Genomic DNA, 21,108 nt, shown 5'->3' with positions numbered 1-21,108 from the left:
GCAAACGGCATTCTTACAGGCACTGGGGGAGATTCGTTATGATTTCCAGCTCTTACAGCAAGGGTTTTTACCCTAAAGCTGTGGTGTTTTCTCACTGGTCACTGGGGGCCACCAAAGCCTCCTGGGGGCCACCAAACCCTGCCAGGGTCACCAAACCCTCCTGTGGGCCACCAAAGTCTCTGGGGAGCCACCAAACACTCCTGGGGGCTACTAAATCCTGCCAGGGTCACCAAACCCTCCTGGGGACCATCAAATCCTCCTGGGGGGCCACCAAACTGTCCTGGGGGGCCACCAAACTGTCCTGGGGCCCACCAAACCCTGCCAAGGCCACCCACCCCTCCTGGGGGCCACCAGACCCTTCAGCAGGCTTCTAAATCCTGCCAAGGCCAGCAAACCGTCCTGGGGGCCACCAAACCCTACCAAGGCCACCAAACCCTGCCAGGGCCATGAAACCTTCCTGGGGGCCATCAGACCCTCTGGGGAGCCACCAAACCCTCCTGGGGGCTACTAAACCCTGCCAGGGTCACTAAACCCTCCTGGGGGCCACCAAACCCTGCCAGGGCCACGAAAACCTCCTGGGGGCCACCATACCCTGCCAAGGCCACCAAACCCTCCTGGGGGCCACCAAACCCTCCTGGGGGCCACCAAACCCTGCCAGGGCCACCAAACCCTGCCAGGGCTACCAAACCCTGCCAAGGCCACCAAACCCTCCTGGCGGCCCACCAAACCCCGCCAGGGTCACCAAACCTTCCTGCAGGCCACTAGACCCTTCTGGGGGCTTCTAAATCCTGCCAGAGCCACCAAACCCTCCTGGGGGCCACCAAACCCTGCCAGGGTCAGCAGACCTTGCCAGAGCCACCAAGCCCCTGGTGCCAGGACACCAAGGGCACTGTCCAGGCAGCTCAGAACTGCAGGGAAGGCTGCACGGGCGGGGAGCACGGGCTGGGCTGCTCCAGAACTCACCAGGACTGACCCCGGAGCTGATGGCACGGCCCGAGGATGGGAAGGACCCAGTGTGCTTTATCCTCCCCCTTCAGCAGGATGTCACAGAGCCACCTGCAAAAATCATCCATTCAGGGCAAGAGAAGCCTTCCCTTGGGCAGGAAGTCCTGCAGGGTGCCTTAAAAATGAGGAGGAAAAAGCCAAAACCTCATAAAACCTGTGCCCAGCAAACACTCATGGGTTTTATATCTGTAATCACATTTATATAGCTCTTGTTCAAGAGGAATCCTTAGGGACCTCACCCCATCCAGCTCCAAGTCTGAGCATCCCTAAAATGATGATTCCCACCCCCAACAGCTCCCAAGTCTGGAGGAAGGACACAATATTGCCACCACCACCAAAAAACCTGGGAGATTTGGGAGTTTTTTGGATGCAGAGGGAAGATGAGCTCACTGAAACCACCCAGGGATGCAGCAGGTTCCAGGGGAGCGAGGAGATGGAGCAGGGGGATGGTGGATGCTGAAGGAATGACCCACCTGATGTCACACAGGTGACTGAGAAACACCAATTAAATCCCAGCTGCCAAGGCCCAGTGTATCCATTCCCCAAGTTTTACATTCCCAAATATGTTCTTCCACTACATTCTCCAATACACCATATTTATATACATAGAGATGTATAAAACATTGTATTTCCCAATATATATACAGGGAATATGATCTCATTTTCTTCAATACATACAATATTTCCAAATATTTTCTATTCCTAAATATATTCCCCATCATATATTTTATATTCCCCTATAAATAAATAAATAAACATATATATATAATATATACATATATGTTATAGACAGACAGATAGATAGATAGATAGATATAGAATATTATTTGCACTGCCCTTAACTTAAAATGGATTCAGAGGCTGAAATTAACACAATTCTTTGAATTTTTTTTGCAATATCCATATTTTTCTTTTCTACATCTTGGGGTCATTTTATTGTTGGCCAACTTCTGCCACAAATTTGCTGTGAGTTTTGAGCAAAACCCACTTGATTTTTGTCAGGCAAAAGGAGTTTATCCTTTAAAGATCTTTACCAGATCCCACTCTCGGGACACCAAAAACACCCTGAAAAATGTGGTTTTATTTAAAATCTGGTTTCATCTGAAAGTCAGATTTTACTGAAAAGTTGTTTTTAAAGAAAACTATTGATGGGCAGCAGGTTTGGATGGGAAAAACTTGGGCATCAGATGTGCTAAATCCATTTTGGGATGAGATGAGATGGAAGTGACCAGCCCAGCACGGGGTGTTGGACACTCGTGGGATTTTGGGGAATTTCCATCAAGAAGTGACAAGGGGTCTGGAATTTGGGAGCTCTGCACAGACCTTTGGTGTGGGAGGTGTTAATTGTGAGCACCTTTGCCAATTGGGGTGCTCCCCTGGGACCTTGGCTGATGGGGGTGCCCCACAAGCCCCTTTGCTAATTAGGGGCCTGGCTGGAGTCTTTAATTTGGGTGCCCTGCAAGCACCCTGGTTGGCTGGGGTACCAGCTCAGTCTTTGCTAATTAGGGTGCCACGTCAGGGTCTTTGCTAATTAGGGTGCTCTGTGAGGAGCTTTGCTGATTTGGGCTCTCTGATGAGGTCATTAATTTGGGAACCCTGCAGGGACCTCAGCTCATCCCCACCCCCTGAGAGCTCCTTGGCTAATTCGGGTCCCATGCCACCATCTGTGCCACGCAGGTGCCACTCCAGGCTCTCTGCTAATTAGAAGGCCCTGCCATGACCTTTCCTGATTTGGGTGCCTGGTTGGCACCTTTATGCTTTGTGCCCCACGAGCATCTTTGCTAACCAGGGTGCCCTGTAAGGGTCTGTGCCAAGCAGTGCCACCCCATGGCCATGCCACCCTCGGGTGCCCTGCTGAACTCCTTCCCCCAGGTGCCCTGAAGGGGTCTCAGGTGCCTGGGGCACTGAGCACTGAGTGATGCAAAAGCCATTTTTAAAGTTATTTGAAGAGATTCTGTGATTATTTCCAGCTCTCACAGGAGTTTTTTTTACCCTAAAGCTGTGGGTGTTTTCACACTTGGCTCTCCAGGTGACACAGAAAGGACAGAGGTGACACCGCTCCTGCCTCACTCTGGGATGCTCTGTGGGCAACCCAGCCTGGGCAGGACGTGGGTGCACCCATCCCACAGCCACAGGGATGGCTTCCCATCCCAAAATCCTGCCAGGAACAGGTTCAGGATGTGTGTGCATCCATCCCACAGCCACAGGGATGGCTTCCCATCCCAAAATCCTGCCAGGAACAGGTTCAGGACGTGGCTGCATCCATCCCTCAGCTCAGCTACATCCCAAAATCCTGCCAGGAACGGGTTCAGGATGAGTGTGCATCCATCCCTCAGCCACAGGGATGGCTTCCCATCCCAAAATCCTGCCAGGAGTGGGTTCAGGACGTGGCTTCAACCATCCCTCACCTACAGGAATGGCTCTGCATCCCAAAATCCTGCCAGGAACAGGTTCAGGACGTGGCTGCATCCATCCCTCACCTTCAGGAACAGCTTTAGATCCCAAAATCCTGCCAGGAGCAGGCTCAGGAAGTGGCTGCATTCACCCTCAGCTACAGGAATGGCTCTGCATCCCAAAATCCTGCCAGGAGCAGGTTCAGGACGTGGCTGCATCCATCCCTCAGCTCAGTTACATCCCAAAATCCTGCCAGGAGCGGGTTCAGGACATGGCCTCATCCATCCCTCACCTACAGGAATGGCTTCCCATCCCAAAATCCTGCCAGGAGTGGGTTCAGGACATGGCCTCATCCCTCCCTCACCTACAGGAATGGATTTCCATCCCAAAATCCTGCCAGGAACGGGTTCAGGATGTGTGTGCATCCATCCCTCAGCTACAGGAATGGCTCTGCATCCCAAAATCGTGCCAGGAGCAGGCTCAGGAAATGGCTGCATCAGCTACAGGAATGGCTTCCCATCCCAAAATCCTGCCAGGAGTGGGTTCAGGACGTGGCTGCATCCATCCCACAGCTACAGCAATGGATTTCCATCCCAAAATCCTGCCAGGAGCAGGCTCAGGACGTGGCTGCCTCCATCCCTCACCTACAGGAATGGATTTCCATCCCAAAATCCTGCCAGGAGCAGGCTCAGGACGTGGCTGCATCCATCCCTCAGCTCAGTTACATCCCAAAATCCTGCCAGGAGCAGGCTCAGGACGTGGCTGCCTCCATCCCTCACCTACAGGAGCAGCTCTAGATCCCCAAACCCTGCCAGGAGCAGGTGATGCCCACCCCTGCAGGGATGGGGCAGCTCCTGGGATGCCTCAGTGCCATCAGAGCATCCCAAAATCCCATCTGCAGCCCCCAGGCCGCACTAATGGCTCCTATTTTGCTAATTGTACAAACCTAATGGGGGAAGGAGCTGGCAGGGGGAAAAAAAAGGGTAATGGCCATCAGGCCAGCAATAAAGCAAAATTAATGGGCTGTGGGAAGAAATCATGTCCACTTAATCCCAGCTTTGGAACTCGAACGAGCCGGGAACGCCAGGGGGGGTTGCTGTGTCCCGAGGTCACTCCCGGCCCGGCAGGACAGGGAGGGAGGGGACAGCAAAGAGCAGGAGCAGCTCCCGGGGGGCAGGCAGCAGGGGAGGGGAAACGCCCCTGGGACAAGGCAGAGATGGACAGGAATGCTGCTGGAAAGCACCGGGATGGGACTCCACCTTCAGCTGGGGACAGCTGCTTTTGATCTCCTTTAAAATTATTTTTTTCCCAATTTTCCTTCTCGCCTTTTTCTTTTTATCAATTTTCTCTTCTAGTATTTTTTATTTTGTTTTTTTCCAGTTTAATTTTCCTTTACAAATTTTCTTTTTCTTTTTATTTCCTTTTTCTATTATTTTCCCCCATTTTCCCTTTTGCTTTTAATCCATTTTTCCTTTTTTCCAATTTTGCTTTATTGCTTCTTTTTAATGATTTTTTTAAATTTTCCCTTTCCTTTTTATTGTTTCCCCTTTTTCCCACTTTTTCTTTTTTATTTTTTACCAAGTTTCTTTTTCCTTTCTACTTCTATTTTCTTTTTTTTCCCCTTTTTTGTTTTTCGTTACCATTTTTCCTCCTTTACTTCCTTTTTTTAACCAATTTTCTTTTTATTTCCCATAGAGAAAGGAGAACAATTTCCCCACCAAAAAGCAGAAAAAACCCACTCAAACCCACTCAAACCCACTCCCAAGGCAGGGATGCTGGTACAGGACACCACCCAGGGATTCCCAATCCCTATTTTCACCCTCTCCCATCCAACTTTTCCCCAAGCCCTGCTTCATCCCAGTAAAAATTTAATTACTTTGTGATTTTTGCTTGTCCTGGAACAAAAATCCAGTGCACAAATATCCCTGTTCCTAAAGGGATGGAGATAAGACTCATCCCAAACTTTCCCTTTAAACTTAAAAAAAAAAAACTAAACCAAACCAAACCAAAACAGACCAAAAAACCCCAAAAACACCACAAAAAACTTTGTCCCATAAATTTGGGTAGGAGTAAAGCTCTTCATTCCAGGAAAACTGGGATTGGAAATGGATGTGGAGAATTTCTGTAAAGTTGTGCAAATACAGATGGGAGTGGGCATCACCAACACTTGGAAAAATTCAAATTATCTGCGTTTTCCAATCAAACTCCCTGCCCAGGAGCCAAAAAAAATCCAGTAAAATCCCAGTAAAACCCAGTGGTTTTTATTAATGCCCCAAATCATACTGGGAGTGAGAGCCCAGCTGCTCTGCCAGCATCCCCCAGCTCCTGTCTGGGATGGCTCCCTCCAACCACCCCAAACCCCACTGGAGCCTGGGGAGCTTCTTCCCACGAGAAAAATCTTATTTTATTTACCAGAATTTATTGACTAATTTTATTTACCTGAAAGTGCCCAAGGGGAATAACTTTGTTCAAAATGCTCCTGTTGTTAGGGCTGGGGAGGATGGGAATGATGGATTATCCCAGGCTGGAGCAGGGATGCTCCAGCTCCCTGTGAGCACCCTGGCTGGAGCAGGGATGCTCAGGGATGCTCCAGCTCCCTGCACACAGTGAGGAAGGATATAGGGATCAGGGATCATCCCAGACTGGACCAGGGATGCTTCAGCTCCCTGTGCACACAGTGAGGAAGGATCCAGGGATCAGGGATCATCCCAGACTGGACCAGGGATGCTCCAGCTCCCTGTGCACACAGTGAGGAAGGATACAGGGATCAGGGATCACCTTGGCTGGACCAGGGATGCTCCAGCTCCCTGTGAGCAGGGATCCAGGGATCAGGGATCATCCCAGACTGGACCAGGGATGCTCCAGCTCCCTGTGAGCAGGGATCCAGGGATCAGGGATCATCCCAGACTGGACCAGGGATGCTCAGGGATGCTCCAGCTCCCTGCACACACAGTGAGGAAGGATACAGGGATCAGGGATCATCCCAGACTGGACCAGGGATGATCCAGCTCCCTGCACACACAGTGAGGAAGGATACAGGGATCAGGGATCACCTTGGCTGGACCAGGGATGCTCCAGCTCCCTGCACACACAGTGAGGAAGGATACAGGGATCAGGGATCATCACAGACTGGACCAGGGATGCTTCAGCTCCCTGTGAGCAGAGATACAGGGATCAGGGATCATCCTGGGCTGGACCACGGATGCTCAAGGATGCTCCAGCCCCCTGTGCACAGGGCAAGGATACAGGGACCACCCAGGCTGGAGCAGGGATGCTCCAGCCCCCTGTGAGCAAGGATACAGGATCATCCCAGGCTGGACCAGGGATCCTCCAGCTCCCTGTGAGCAGGGATACAGATCAGGAATCATCCAAGGCTGGACCAAGATGCTCAGGGATGCTCCAGCTCCCTGTGAGCAAGGATACAGGATTATCCCAGGCTGGACCAAGGATGCTCCCGCCCCCTGTGCACAGGGCAAGGGTACAGGGATCACCCAGGCTGGAGCAGGGATGCTCCAGCCCCCTGTGAGCAGGGATCCAGGGATCCGGGATCTTCCAAGGCTGGACCAGGGATGCTCAGGGATACTCCAGCCCCCTGTGTACAGGGTACCAAGCAATGATACAGGATCATCCAAGGGAGAGCAGGGATGCTCCAGCTCCCTGTGAGAAAGGATACAGGGATCAGGGATTATCATGAGCTGGACCAGGGATGTTCCAGCTCCCTGTGAACAAGGATACAGGGTTATCCCAGGCTGGAGCAGGGATGCTCCAGCTCCCTGTGAACAAGGATGCAGGGTTATCCCAGGCTGGAGCAGGGATGTTCCAGCTCCCTGTGAACAAGGATACAGGGTTATCCCAGAGTGGAGCAGGGATGTTCCAGCTCCCTGTGAACAAGGATACAGGGTTATCCCAGAATGGAACAGGGATGTTCCAGCTCCCTGTGAACAAGGATACAGGGTTATCCCAGAATGGAGCAGGGATGTTCCAGCTCCCTGTGAACAAGGATACAGGGTTATCCCAGGCTGGAGCAGGGATGTTCCAGCTCCCTGTGAACAAGGATACAGGGTTATCCCAGAATGGAGCAGGGATGTTCCAGCTCCCTGTGAACAAGGATGCAGGGTTATCCCAGAATGGAGCAGGGATGTTCCAGCTCCCTGTGAACAAGGATACAGGGTTATCCCAGAATGGAGCAGGGATGTTCCAGCTCCCTGTGAACAAGGATACAGGGTTATCCCAGAATGGAGCAGGGATGCTCCAGCTCCCTGTGAACAAGGATGCAGGGTTATCCCAGAATGGAGCAGGGATGTTCCAGCTCCCTGTGAACAAGGATACAGGGTTATCCCAGAATGGAGCAGGGATGTTCCAGCTCCCTGTGAACATGGATACAGGGTTATCCCAGGCTGGAGCAGGGATGTTCCAGCTCCCTGTGAACATGGATACAGGGTTATCCCAGGCTGGAGCAGGGATGTTCCAGCTCCCTGTGAACAAGGATGCAGGGTTATCCCAGGCTGGAGCAGGGATGTTCCAGCTCCCTGTGAACAAGGATGCAGGGTTATCCCAGAATGGAGCAGGGATGTTCCAGCTCCCTGTGAACAAGGATGCAGGGTTATCCCAGAGTGGAGCAGGGATGCTCCAGCTCCCTGTGAACAAGGATGCAGGGTTATCCCAGAGTGGAGCAGGGATGTTCCAGCTCCCTGTGAACAAGGATACAGGGTTATCCCAGAATGGAGCAGGGATGCTCCAGCTCCCTGTGAACAAGGATACAGGGTTATCCCAGAGTGGAGCAGGGATGCTCCAGCTCCCTGTGAGCAAGGATACAGGGTTATCCCAGACTGGAGCAGGGATGCTCCAGCCCCCTATACACAGGGAGCAGATCAGGCACCCAGTACAGATTTCCTCAATTCCCAGACTTTTCCCACAAGGATTCAAGCTGTTCACGTGGAAAACCAAGCCAGGGCTGCAGGCACGAGCTGTTTCGATGGGCTGACAGCGAAAGGAGGAGCGAGCTCATGTAAATAAAGGCGGGATGGCAGCGAGGGAGGCGCTGGCCCGGCCGTGCCCCGAGGCTGCCGGGGCTCAGGTTGCAGGATCCAGCGGGGGAGTGGGGGCACGCAGCTATTCTGGGATTGGGGATATCATTTCACCACAATTCCCCTCATGTGACAGACCCGGCATCCCTAAAATAAACGGGGACTACACCCCGTCTTAAAGGGAATGGAGATAGAAAGGTTAAATGGAACAACAGGCACCCAAAGTGGTGTTGATGATTTGCCTTGTTTTATTCATAGGAAGGAGAATAAATGCACACCAGGGGCAAAAAGCACTTTGGATTTCAGCAAATATTTGGAAATCTTGTTAATTAATGGTACAGTGGACACAAAGATGCAGCTGAGATCCAGAGCCTGGGATCACAGAGGGATTTGGTGGATGTTTATATTGTATTTGGGGAGTTTTCCCGTGGACATTAAAAACAAATAAATAAGAACTTTGCACTTGGTCCCTGGCAGTGACGTGCTCAGGGTTCCTTACCCAGAGCAGCAGAAAGATGGGATGCTCCTTGTGCCAAAATAGCAAAATAATTTGGAAGAAATTTGTTATTCACTGATTTTTTTTTTTCCCCTACTGTGCAATGAGTTGAATGGGGATTTTTGCTGTTTGGGGCCAAAAATCTCAGATTTAGGATTATCCCCACTCTCACAGATATGTCATTGCTTAATTTTACTGTACATTAAAAGAACTTCATATTAGAAATATTTATATTATTTGTAGTAATTGCATTTTTATTATTATACATGTTATATACATTATAAATATTATATCTATTATATATATTAAATATATATTATATATTTAATGTATTTATTATATTGTATATATTATACTATACTACATCATAAAAGTTCACTAACAAATCCCAATCTCTGTATTAAAACTATCATTTATCAGCTGGAAAAATCACCTCCATCTCCTGTGGAAGACCAACATCACTTTTGGCAGCTAGAACTCACTCAGCAGCAAGTTTCAAATTACTTTCAGACCCCACTGCTGCAGCTTTATTCTGTGTTATTCCCCTTCCTCGCTTGCAAATGAAATGTAAAGTTTGAAATTTAGGTTGTAACCAAAAAAAATCCAGCACAGGGACAAGGAATTTCCCAGGCAACTGAAAATCCCCCAAGCTGATGCACTGGGGCACTGGCAGGAGGAGCACCAGGAGGGCGTGCACGAGCACCCCGGTGGGTTTTTCTCCCTGGAAATCACCACTGGGATGTTTAGTTGGCATCAGAAAAGTTCTTTTCCTTCAGGAATGCATGAACAGGTTGATCACCAGCTGCACTTGGCTGTGGGGGACAAGACTGTCCTCCCCCAGACCCGCCCAGCACTCACACTGCTCTCCTGCTTGATAATTCCCTCCTATCAATCAACTGATTGATCATTTTCTATTATAAATCAACCACTATTACAATTATAAATCAGTAATTTTCTGTTACAACCTGATCAATCCACTACAAATCCATCAATAATTCCCCAGTATAAATCAATCCATATTTTTTCCTATTAATCAACCCAGTATCTTCTATTATCAGTCCATCAACACATTTCCCACTCTAAATCAATCAACCCACAATCTTCCACCCCAAATCAGCCAATAAATTTTTATTGTGAGCAAACCAACTCCTGACTTTCCCTTCCAAATTGATCCATTGATCATTTTCTATTAGAACCCAATCAACCTTTGGCCTTTGAGCACCAAGCAATCCATCGGGTTTTACTCTGAGTCAATTAATTGGAATTAATTTGATGCTGGTTGAGTTGCTGCTGGGCTGACAGCCCCCCCACCCCCCCAGCAGGTATTTATAGCCACTGTGCCTCATCCCCACTGCCCTCAGCCCCAGCCATTAATTAAATTAGCACAAAGAGGGGCTTGTTGAGCCCTCCAGCCTCCAGAACAGCAGGAAACAAAGGGTGGGATTCTGTCTGCTGGGCTCAGGGGTGCTGCAGGGGGCAGGGGGTGCCCCCACCCCACAGCAGCCACGCCAGGGGGTGGGGGAGCAGCCCCCAGGGCAGGACTGGGCTGTGGGTGCATGGCTGGAGCAGCTGGGTGAGGGGACTCCTGCTAAGGGAATTAAATCCCACCTTGCAGTGGGGACTCAGCCCATCACTTCCCAGATTTACCAGAATTTACCAGATTTTACACCAGATTTAACACCAGAATTACACCAGAATTACCATAATTTACACAAGATTTACACCACATTTACACCAGCTTTACCAGATTTTACACCAGATTTAACACCAGATTTTACACCAGATTTTACACCAGATTTACAACAGATTTCCCAGATTTTACACCAGATTTAACACCAGATTTTAGACCAGAATTACACCAGATTCACCAGAATTTACACCAGATTTACACCAGATTTAACACCAGATTTACCAGAATTTACACCAGATTTACACCAGATTTCCCAGATTTTACCAGAACTGGCTGGAACACCAGCTCAGCCACTTCCCAATCCCTGAGCCCTTCCCAACTTCCCCCAGCCCTGCTGCACTGAGCCCCTCTCCAAGCACAATTAACTCGGGGTGAAAACGCTCCCAGGAATTCCTGCAGGGATAACAGCACTGGGAATTTCTCTGGCTTTTCCCCTGTTGAGCCAAATCCCTGGATAAATGGTTGCAGGGAAAATAACCCCCCTGATGGCTCCACCTTGAGATAACCTTGGCCACTTGCCAGGTACTCAGCTATTAAAGATGCTACTAAATCGCTTTATTTAGTGGTTTTAGCATAAATATTCTCACCAGGACCTTCAGCTCCACCGTTTGGGGTGTTAAATTTAAAAGGGAAAGAAGAGGGGGAGAAAAAGAAAAACCTTTTGGAGGTTGTTTAGGCAAGGAGGAATGATTTAGCAGGGAACAGGGTGGGACTGAGGTGGCAAAGGTCACGTTGGAAAGAAGGAAAAGCTCCCCAACAGCTCCTGGTATAAGGAGAAAACACTGAAATGCTCAAAAAGAGTGAAAAAAAACTTGATAAAAAGTGATGGTTGAGACAGTGGGGTTGGTGGGGTCAGGTTTGTATGGGGGAAATAGTGGGAATGGGGAATATGCCCATGGGGGCTCCTGGTCTGGGGGAGTCACAGCCAGGAGCTGGAGGAGCATCACTAGAAATGCTCAAGTGTGGGTAAAAATGCATCAGAATCCCTGGAACTGCACCAGCAGCCTCAAACTGGGAGAAACACCCACAAAATTGTAGCAGCATTGCTAAAATCGGATGAGAGACACTTAAAAATGGATAAGCATCCCTAAAACTGCACCAGCACCCCTAAAACTGCACCAGCATCCCTAAAACTGCATCAGGACCCCTGAAGTTGGACCAGCATCACTAAACTCACACCAGCATCCCTAAAAATTCACCTGAACCCCTAAAATTCCACCAGCACCCCTAAAACGGCATCAGTACCCCTAAAGTTACACCAGGATCACTAAACTCAGACCAGCATCCCTAAAACTGCACCAGCACCCCTAAAACTGCACCAGCATCCCTAAAACTGCACCAGGACCCCTGAAGTTGGACCAGCACCACTAAACTCACACCAGCAACACTAAAATTGCACCAGCATCCCTAAAACTTCATCAGTATCCCTAAAAATTGCAGCAGCATTCCTGAAGTTGGACCAGCATCACTAAACTCACAGCAGCACCCCTAGAACTGCACCTGCATCCTTAAAATTGCACCAGAATCCCTAAAATTGCAGCAGCATCCCTAAAACTGCATCAGTATCCCTAAAACTGCATCAGTATCCCTAAAACTGCATCAGTACCCCTAAAGTTGGACCAGCATCACTAAACTCACACCAGCATCCCTAAAAATTCACCTGCACCCCTAAAAATTCCCCTGCACCCCTAAAATCGCAGCAGCATCATTAAAACTCGATCAGCATCACCAAAGGTGGATGAACACCCCTGAAGTTGCACCACCATCCCTAAAAGTGAAGGAGCATCACTAAAATGCACCTATGGAAGCTGCCCTGGCATTCCTCAAACTGGCACCAGCACCCCTGAAGTTGGAGAGGGATCTGAAAAAAATCTAAACCTAAAAATCACATCAGCATCACCTTACAGGAAAACAACCCTTTGATACCATTCAGTATTTAATTAATATTATCTTTAATTATTCACTATTTACTTTCTGTTGGTTATTGAGTATGTATGATTTATTTTTTATTGTTCATTTTTTATGGTAGTTAAGATTGTTCTTTACCATCCCACTGACAAAGTGTCCCACTTCATTATTCTTTGTTTTAGAGCAATCAATTAATTGCAGGAGTTACAAGACCTTGGATCTGGCAGCAAGATATAAAGAAACCAATTTCTGCCCATAAATGCATTAAAAGACCTTTGCAGGCATTTTATATAAATGGGATTTTCTTGGGATTGAGATCAAAAATAATGAGAATTTATTTCTTTTTTATTTCTTTTTTTTTTCTTTAACTCCTTCAGCAAAGTTCACCTTCTCAGAATTCAGATTTTGGGGGGTTTTTTGAATAATTCTCTAAATTGGGTGAGTCAGAGCAAGGTCAGGGAGGGGATGGAGGATGAGAGGTGGGATGGAGAGCGTGGGATGCAGGATGGTCTGGAGGGGAGACCTGCACCCACCAAGGCTGAGCCAATTATTTATCATTATTTATTATGAGCTGATGAAGGGGATAATAAAATACAAGACCTGGAGAGGGCTCAGCTCATCAGCCTCACTCACCAGGAGCCTCCCTTTGGAAAGAGGCAGCAGGAAAATAGTGGAAAGAGGAGGAAAATGGGGAAAAGGAGGAAAATCAGGCAGGGAAAAGGAGGAAAATCAAGCAGAAAAAGGAGAAAAATCAAGCAGGGAAAAGGAGGAAAATCAAGCAGAAAAAGGAGAAAAATCAAGCAGGGAAAAGGAGGAAGATCAAGCAGGAAAAGGAGGAAAATCAAGCAGGGAAAAGGAGGAAAATCAAGCAGGAAAGGGAGAAAAATCAAGCAGGGACAAGGAGGAAAATCAAGCAGGGAAAGGGAGGAAGATCAAGCAGGGAAAAGGAGGAAAATCAAGCAGGGAAAGGGAGGAAAATCAAGCAGGGAAAGGGAGGAAGATCAAGCAGGGACAAGGAGGAAAATCAAGCAGGGAAATGAGGAAAATCAAGCAGGGACAAGGAGGAAAATCAAGCAGGGAAATGAGGACAATCAAGCAGGAAAGGGAGGAAAATCAAGCAGGGAAAAGGAGGAAAATCAAGCAGGGAAAAGACTTTTTTTTCTGGGATAGCATCAAAATCTCCATCCAGGCTCCCAGCTCGGCAACAGGCAGCGGTGTGGGATGGAGAAATTAGCAGCTTGGAACAATAAATTCCCTTTTAAATTTATTGCTCAGGAGCATTAAAAATGTCTGAAGTGGTTTCCATCCAGCAGCACCGTGGGAATTCGCCCAGGGATCCAGGAGCTGGTAATTGCTATTCTCCAACTTGCCTTGGAAGCTTCAAGTAGTGTTAAAAAAAAAAAAACATTTGAAGGGCTTTATAAAGCCATAAAGTGCCCTCCATGTACCTGGGAGTGATGAGCTGGTCCTGCCTCCACCAAAAAATTCCTGGGAATAACACACTGCTGATCTGGTAATGGAAAGGAAACTGCTACAAGTCAATATTGGATTTTTGTTTCATTATTTGGCCAAGTTTTGCCTTACTGGTGGCAGAGTGTGGCATTGAGGGGATATCAGAGAGGCTGGGATGGAAAATGTTGGGTTTGCTGCTTGGACAGGGCTGGGCTGCCAAAAATGAGGGGGGAAAAGGGGGAACAAAGAGGGAGAAAGGCAAAATAGTAAAAGGAAAAAATAGAAGTTAAAAAAGAAAAAGGGAAAGAGGAAAAGCCAAAAATAAAAATTTAAAAGGGCAGAAAAGGGAAAAAATAGGAGTGAGAAATAAAGAGGGGAAAAGGAAAAAACTTTAAATAGTCCCCCTTTTTTTAGAGGGAAAAAAAGGAAAAAAAAGAAAGGAAAACAAAGCAAAAAGGGAAAAAGATTTTAAAAAGGTAAAGAAGGAAAATAAGGACAATCAAAGGAAAAATAAAACAGAAAAAGGAAAATATTTTAAAAGAAAGAAAATAAAGGAGAAAACAAAAAAGAAAATACTGAAAAAGGGGAAAGGGGAAAAAAGAAAAGATGAGAAAAAAGAAGACAAAGGAAAATAGTAAAAAAAATAAAGGAGAAGAGGTGGAAAAGGGGGGGAAAAAGGAGAAAAGGGGGGGAGGAAGGGAAAAAAAAGTAAAATATGGGGAAAGGGGGGGAAAAGGAAAACAAAATCAGCTTTTCCTGACATGGAAAAAATTCCAAGGGGTTGAAGCTCTGAGCCAAGGCTGAGGGAGCTCCTGGGGAGGCTGAGGCTGCTCCTGCTCCCTCCAGGATCTTCCCCCCAGACCCCACTCCCAAACCCATCTTCAAACAAACACGACATGGGGGCAGAAATAAAACAGAAGCTTCCCGTGGCTGGGCCAAAATTGGGATTATTTTTAATTGGCTTTCTGAGATTTCTGGCAGGGCTCCAGGCAGCCAGCACAGCCAGGGAAGGGAAGGGAAAACCTGGCCAAAAACTCTGGGTTCAGTAATGACATTTTTCATAGTTTTTGTAACACCTTGTTAAAGCCAAAAGCTCCGGACTGAACATCAGTGGGGAATTTTTTTCCCCTCAACACAAGCTGGGTTTCACTCTCCCTTCTCCACCTGCACCAAAATAATCTGATTTTTGGGGAGCATCAGCAGTGCTGCATACCTAAACCTGAGGGGTTTTGGTGAGGCTGCCTGGATATTTGGGTTTTTACCTTGTATGGGAGGGATGGGACAGGTGGCACAGAGTGCTGAAAAGGTGGGAGAAGCATGGACTGGGAAATGAAAGTCAAGGTAAAAAAAATCAAATTGTGATAAAGCAGAAAAAATGAAATAAAAGTTAAAAAAAATTAAGTAAAAAATATAAAACAAGAATAAAAACAAAACTAAAGCAGGTCATGTAAAATAAAAAGAAAACAAAAAAATTAAATAAGATGAAATAATAAAAAGAAAACACACAAAAAGATAAAATTAAAATTAAATTAAAATAAAATAATAAGTAAATAACAATTCTTAAAAATTGTGGGCATGGTGCTTTGGGAGTTTTGGGGTTTAGTGGTGGATTTCACAGCTGGACCCAATGGTCCTGAAGGTCTTTGGCAATTTAACTGTTTAACAAACACCAAACAACCAGAGTTGGGACTACCCAGGGTTTGTGTTCCTCCTTGGAAGAGGAAAAGCCAAAAAAATCGGATATAATCAAGCAGTTGGGAAGCACTGAGGCCAAATTCCCTTCTTATTTATACAGCTGCAAATCACAGCTGGGCAAAGGCAACCTCATCCCACTGGGAGCAGGGCTCCATCCCACCAGGATCAGGGCTCCATCCCAACCCATCCCATCAGGGTTTGCCCATGGGCATCACCTGGAGCACCCCCTCAGTCCTTCCAAGGCTGGAGGCAGAGATAAACCCGAGTTTAAATTTAATTGAGGATTAATTCCCATCCTTCCGGATTATTATTTGGAGCTGGCATCTTAATGATCTGACTAATGATGCTGGGAGTTAATTTATTTTGGGGCTAATTAGAGGGCATTTGTTAACACCCTCTTTGGTGGTGGCAAAAATTATTTGGGAATCGAGTTACTCGACAGTGCATGGGATGTTAAATGGAACTGGGAATTGTCTGGATCCAGTAAATGATCCCACTACCACCCCAAAATTCAGATTTCCACTTGCTGCAGTGAAGTGAGGATGGGGAATAACTGGGGACAGGATGCTGGGATGCATCAGCCTGAAACAAAGATGACCCTGAAGCTTGATCTGGCTTTCCAGCAGGATTGCAGATGCCAAATCTCCCTTAGTTCATCCCTAACCGTGGCCAAAGTTTCCTCCTGACTTTAGGAAGCGAGGGCTGTGCTCCTTGCACCCCTCCCACCCCATCACCACCACCCTGCCTCATCTCACTGACCCCTCCAAGCCACAGCAGCTCCCAGCAAAATCAACTGTGCCAAGCTGGGCTGTCCCAGCATCCCAGCTCATTTTCTCCATGTCCTCAGGAAATACCCCAAGAATCCACCACACAAACCCAGCCAGGATGCAGATGGCACCCAGAGGGGCAGCCCTGCACCCCCGAGGATGAGGATGGATGGGTGAAGGATGCTCTTCCCAGCAGGACCAAGCCAATACTTTAGTTTTGTGGGAGGACAAAAAAACCCTGATATTGCTCAGAGATTTATAGATGCTGTCCATCAAGTTGGAAAAAACACAAGAAGTAATTCAGAAAAAGCCAAAATCACCCGAAACCCAAAGCTGCCCCATGAGGGTCTTGTTTTATCCTTGAGTTGGAAAAAGAGTTATTCCTGATGTGCCAGAGGGGTAAAACACCTCTCCCAGTACAACTCCATGCACTTAATCCAAAAGAGGAGATTTCCTTAAAAAAAAAAAAAAACTTAAGGAAAAAAAATGAGATTTCCTTAAAAAAAGATGACTTCCTTCAAAAAAAAAAAAACAACAAAATACTTTTCCCTTAAAAAAAAGGTTTTCCTTAGAAAAGGAGGAACTTTTTTAAAAAGGCAATTTCCTTCAAGAAAGGGAAATTTCCATAAAAAATTATATTTCCTTCATTTCCCCCTCCCAAAAACGATGGAGGGAAAATGGAATATATTCCTGCAAGCTCAGTGGGGAAGCTCAGCATCACTTTTCTCCCTGTTTTTACCCTCACCCATGATATCAGGGAGTGCTGAATGTTATTTATAAATAAATATCTAATATTAGGAAAATCTCAGGTTAAAGTGAAGGGGTTTGTGGGCTGGCTTTGGGGAGCAAGGGCTACAAAGTGCCTTAAAAAGCCCAATTTGGGGATGCTAAGGAACAGAGCACCTCCTTCTCTTCCTGACACTGCCAGCTCCCCTATTAACCTCTCCTGTAATTAGCCGCAAGCAATTAACTTTTGCTCCTAACGAAGGAATCTCAGTGCAGGGAGTTAAATAAAATAGGAGGGAGGAGGGGAAAAAAAACAAGGGGGAATCCTGATCCCATCACCTGCGTGCTCCATATAAACCCAAAACAAGGTGCTGCTTTTTCACCCAAATCTCCCAAAATCCAATTGATTCACCCAAACTCCTCTCCCCATCCACATGAGGCTGGAAAGAGCCCCCCAGACATCAGACCCCAAAGGTTTTGGGGTGGTTTTTTTTTCAGGGAGCACCCACTTTTCCACCAGGGGATGATGCCAGCCACACCGAGTCAGCAGTTTTGGAGGCATGATGTCCAAAAGTTTCATCAAATCCAGGTCCTCTGAGCCACACTCTGCTTTTCCCCAGCCCAACCCCAAAACCTTTCAGGATTTAAAAGCAAAATAAGTTGAAAAAAGCCAAATTAAGCCATTTCCTCTTCTATTTTCTGCTTCTCCCCGGCAGACAGCTGTCCCGCATCCCAGCCAAAAATAATCCATCCCCCCCTTTCCTCAATCTAATCTCCCCGGCTGGGAGTTTGAAAATATCCTGCCGGGTTTAGGGTTTCCCGTTACCCGGTGGGCGGCGAGATAGTGGGAAAAAAGATCCTTGGGAGCGAGAAAAACCGGGAAGAGCCCAAACAAAGAGCCCGAGCCCAAGTTGAGCTTGGACACCTGGCGAGGGCTGGGATGAAGTGGAGGGACACCCCAAAGCCCCGGCAAAACTTCCCGAGTTGCACAATGCCACCGGCGGAGCCATCCTCCCGCAGGCGGAAATGCAACCAAAAATTCCAGGATAAATTTCAAATAATAATTATTCTTATTCTTATGAAGAAGAAGAAGCCCTCCCTGCATTGCTGCAGAGCCACTAGAAGGGATTTCTGGAGTATTCATCCACCCCAGTGGGATGGGGGGAGCCGCCAAGGGGTCCCGTGGAGCGCTCCAGGGGGAAGGGGGTGCCCCGGGGGAATGGGGAGCGCCAGGAGAAGGCGGCGCCCGGGGGATCTCGGGGTGCACGGGGGGTTTGTCCCGGGAGAGCCGCCGGGATGCGGCATTCCTGCCAGGGCCACGCTCGGGCACTGGCGGCGAGCCCGCAGGAGGCCCTGCGGGGTGGCATCGCTGTCCCCCGGCCCAGCGGCTGCCCCGGGGGTCCTGGGGGGCACCCCGAGCTCGCCGGGTGCTGTGCACGGCTGGGATGCTGCAGATAAACGCCCCCCAGCACCGCCCGCGGCAGTGCCCCCAACCCACCCTGCACCGGGGGCAACTTCCCGGGCACCGAACGCCCCGGGCCGGGGGCTCCAGCCCTCCCGGGGGTCGTGATCGGCTGGGGGGGCTCCAGCCCTCCTCGGGGGAGCCGTGGCCAGCTGAGGGGGGCTGGCATCCCCGGGAGAGGGCTGCGAGCAGCCGGGGGGGTGTCGCAAGGGGCCGGGGGGCTGCAGCCCCCGGGGAGGGCTCAGCGAGCGGCCCGAGGGGCCGGGGCAGCCCCGCCGGGAGCGCTCCCGCCGCTCGGGGCTCCGCGGCCGGCCCCGCTCCCGGCAGCGAGCACGGGGGGCTGCGACCCCCGGGGGGGCGCTGGAAGGGGAGGGGAGGGGGGGTCTGCAGCCGGCCGGGGGTCGCAGCCCCGCTAAAAGCACGGCAGGCGGGAGGAGGCTGCAGCCGGCCGGGGGGTACGGCCCCCCGAAAAGCCCCGCCAGCCTACCGGGTCTGCGAGCGGGCAGCGGCGGCTGCAACTTGTATGGGGGGGCTGCAACCTTCGGGGGGTCTGTGAGCGGCTGGGGGGGCGCGACCCGCAAGCGCCGGACCCCCCCGGATGGCCGCAGCGGCCGGGGGATGGGGAGCAGGGGGTGCAGCCCGCCCCGATCGCTGCGTGCCCCCAAAACCACCGCGCCCGGCCGAGGGGGGCACGGCGGGGAACCGCAGCGGCACGGCCGGCCGGAGGGCAGCCCGCAGGGGGAACCGGACACCGGGCACGGACGGCCGCGCTGCCCCGGCCCCGCACGGCCGGGGAGGCGGCGGGAACGGCAAGTTACTTCCCACACCGGAGGGGATGGAGGGTGGGGGGGTGTCCCCGCCGCCGCCGCCGCACGTGCCCCGCCGCCCGCGCCGCTTTGTCCGCCGGGCTCCGCGGCTCCGCCCGCCCCCGCGCGGCGGCCCCGCCGTGAGTGACAGCCCTACCTGCCCGCCAATCTTCATCACACCGACACCGGCCTGACAGCGCGGCCGCCGCTCGCCGCCCGCCCGCCCGCCCGGCCCCGCCGCGCCGCCGCCGACAGGCCCCGCCCACCGCCCGCAGCGCCACGCCCCCCACGCCGAGCCACGCCCCCTGCGAGCCCGCCCCTCCGCTTGGCCACGCCCCGGCCACGCCCCTTCACGGCTCCCCTTAGCGCCCCCTGCTGGCCGGCGCTGCTCCCCGCGCTGCCCCCCGCCCCAAATGAGCCGCCCCACCCCCACCCCCGGACCCCCCCCCGAACCTCCCGGGTGTCCCCGGGACAGCGCTCGGATCCTCCCCCGGCCAACCCTGCCCCTGCTGCCCTCAGCCAGATCCCCCGCACCAATCTGCCTCCCCAGCAGCATCCGTCGCCCGGTTTATTTCCCAAATGTACTGCCCCTCACCCCCCCACATACTGCCCCAACACATTTTATACCCCCCCCCTCCACATATTGCCCCTCCAGCCGCATCTGCTCCCCTCCATATTTCCGCGCCCCTCTCCCCCCCGAATGCGTTTGCCGCCGCTGACAGATTCAGAGCCAGCCTCGGTGACCTTGGTGACCCCAACTCCCACCCGGACACCCCCGGAGTCCCCCCTCCATCACACCCGCCAGGGATGTCACCAAACCCGTCCATTCCCCAGCACTACCTTGACATTTAGGGTACCCAGTGAAATCCCACCCCTAACCCCTCCGGGGTTATCCCCCAGGCAAAACGCTCTTACTTTGGAAATATCTGTTAATTACTGGTAATTGGTAATTGGGGGGGGGGCGGCTTCTGACAGAGCTCCCCCAACCCAAATTTTGGTCTGCATGAGACATCAACTGCCCTTCGCTCTCCCAAAGACCTGAAGATGAAGTTTCCCTGGAATCATTGGATGTGCTGGGTCCTACAGCCAAATTTTCCCACATTTTACTGCAAAAGCCACAGGGACAGATTTTTCTGCATCAGTCTGGCCATAGTTTTTTTTCCCTCCCAATTTTCCATCCCCTTCCCTAAGGAAAAATGCCATCAAGAACAGATTTAATGAGAAGTGCTGAATTTCTGCCCATTTCCTAAAGATATTGGGTGGGGGTCAGAGTCACTCAAAAGAGCCCCAGAATTCCTTTGGAATAGTTAATAGGATAAGGAATAAGTGGCTCCAAAGAGTTACAGAGGGATGCCAGCCAGGGGCACTAAATGGTGTGTAAGGGATGGCCATGGGGTCAGAGATGCAAGGGGAAAGGTGGACAAACAAACTAAATTTAAGGCCAGGAACCCAAAACAATTTAATTTTTTTCTACAGTTTTCCAGAACAAATGGCCTCTTGAAAAAATCAGCATTCCTAAATCCCTCCTTCTAGTTGATCCCAAAAAATAAGTCCATCCAGAAAATATTTGCTCCACTGTTTGTACTTCCTGATATCCTTTGGGTTGGCCAATGAAGAGCAAGGGAAAATAGATGGCTCCCATTTGGAATCCATCAATAAAATCACAGAGAGATGCAGTGG

At 50.0% G+C, this 21,108-nt stretch overlaps 1 protein-coding gene across 4 annotated transcripts in view; it reads right to left on the bottom strand.

The window, feature by feature from the left end:
- Window positions 1–19,657, bottom strand: part of PKNOX2 (PBX/knotted 1 homeobox 2) — a 103,591-nt gene extending 83,934 nt beyond the window's left edge. For 2 of the 4 annotated variants that reach the window (XM_059867210.1, XM_059867214.1), the window contains exon 1: window positions 19,586–19,657. The gene's annotated coding sequence lies outside the window, so the exon portion shown is untranslated. Of the gene's footprint in view, window positions 1–963; window positions 1,024–19,585 lie in introns of those variants that run through there. The other 2 variants (XM_059867211.1, XM_059867212.1) reach the window with 2 other exon arrangements.
- Window positions 19,658–21,108: the final 1,451 nt, after the last annotated feature.

The sequence above is a fragment of the Haemorhous mexicanus genome, chromosome 24, assembly GCF_027477595.1.
Source record: "Haemorhous mexicanus isolate bHaeMex1 chromosome 24, bHaeMex1.pri, whole genome shotgun sequence".
NCBI classification, from domain to species: domain Eukaryota; kingdom Metazoa; phylum Chordata; class Aves; order Passeriformes; family Fringillidae; genus Haemorhous; species Haemorhous mexicanus.
This window is presented reverse-complemented; position numbering and strand designations above follow the sequence as displayed.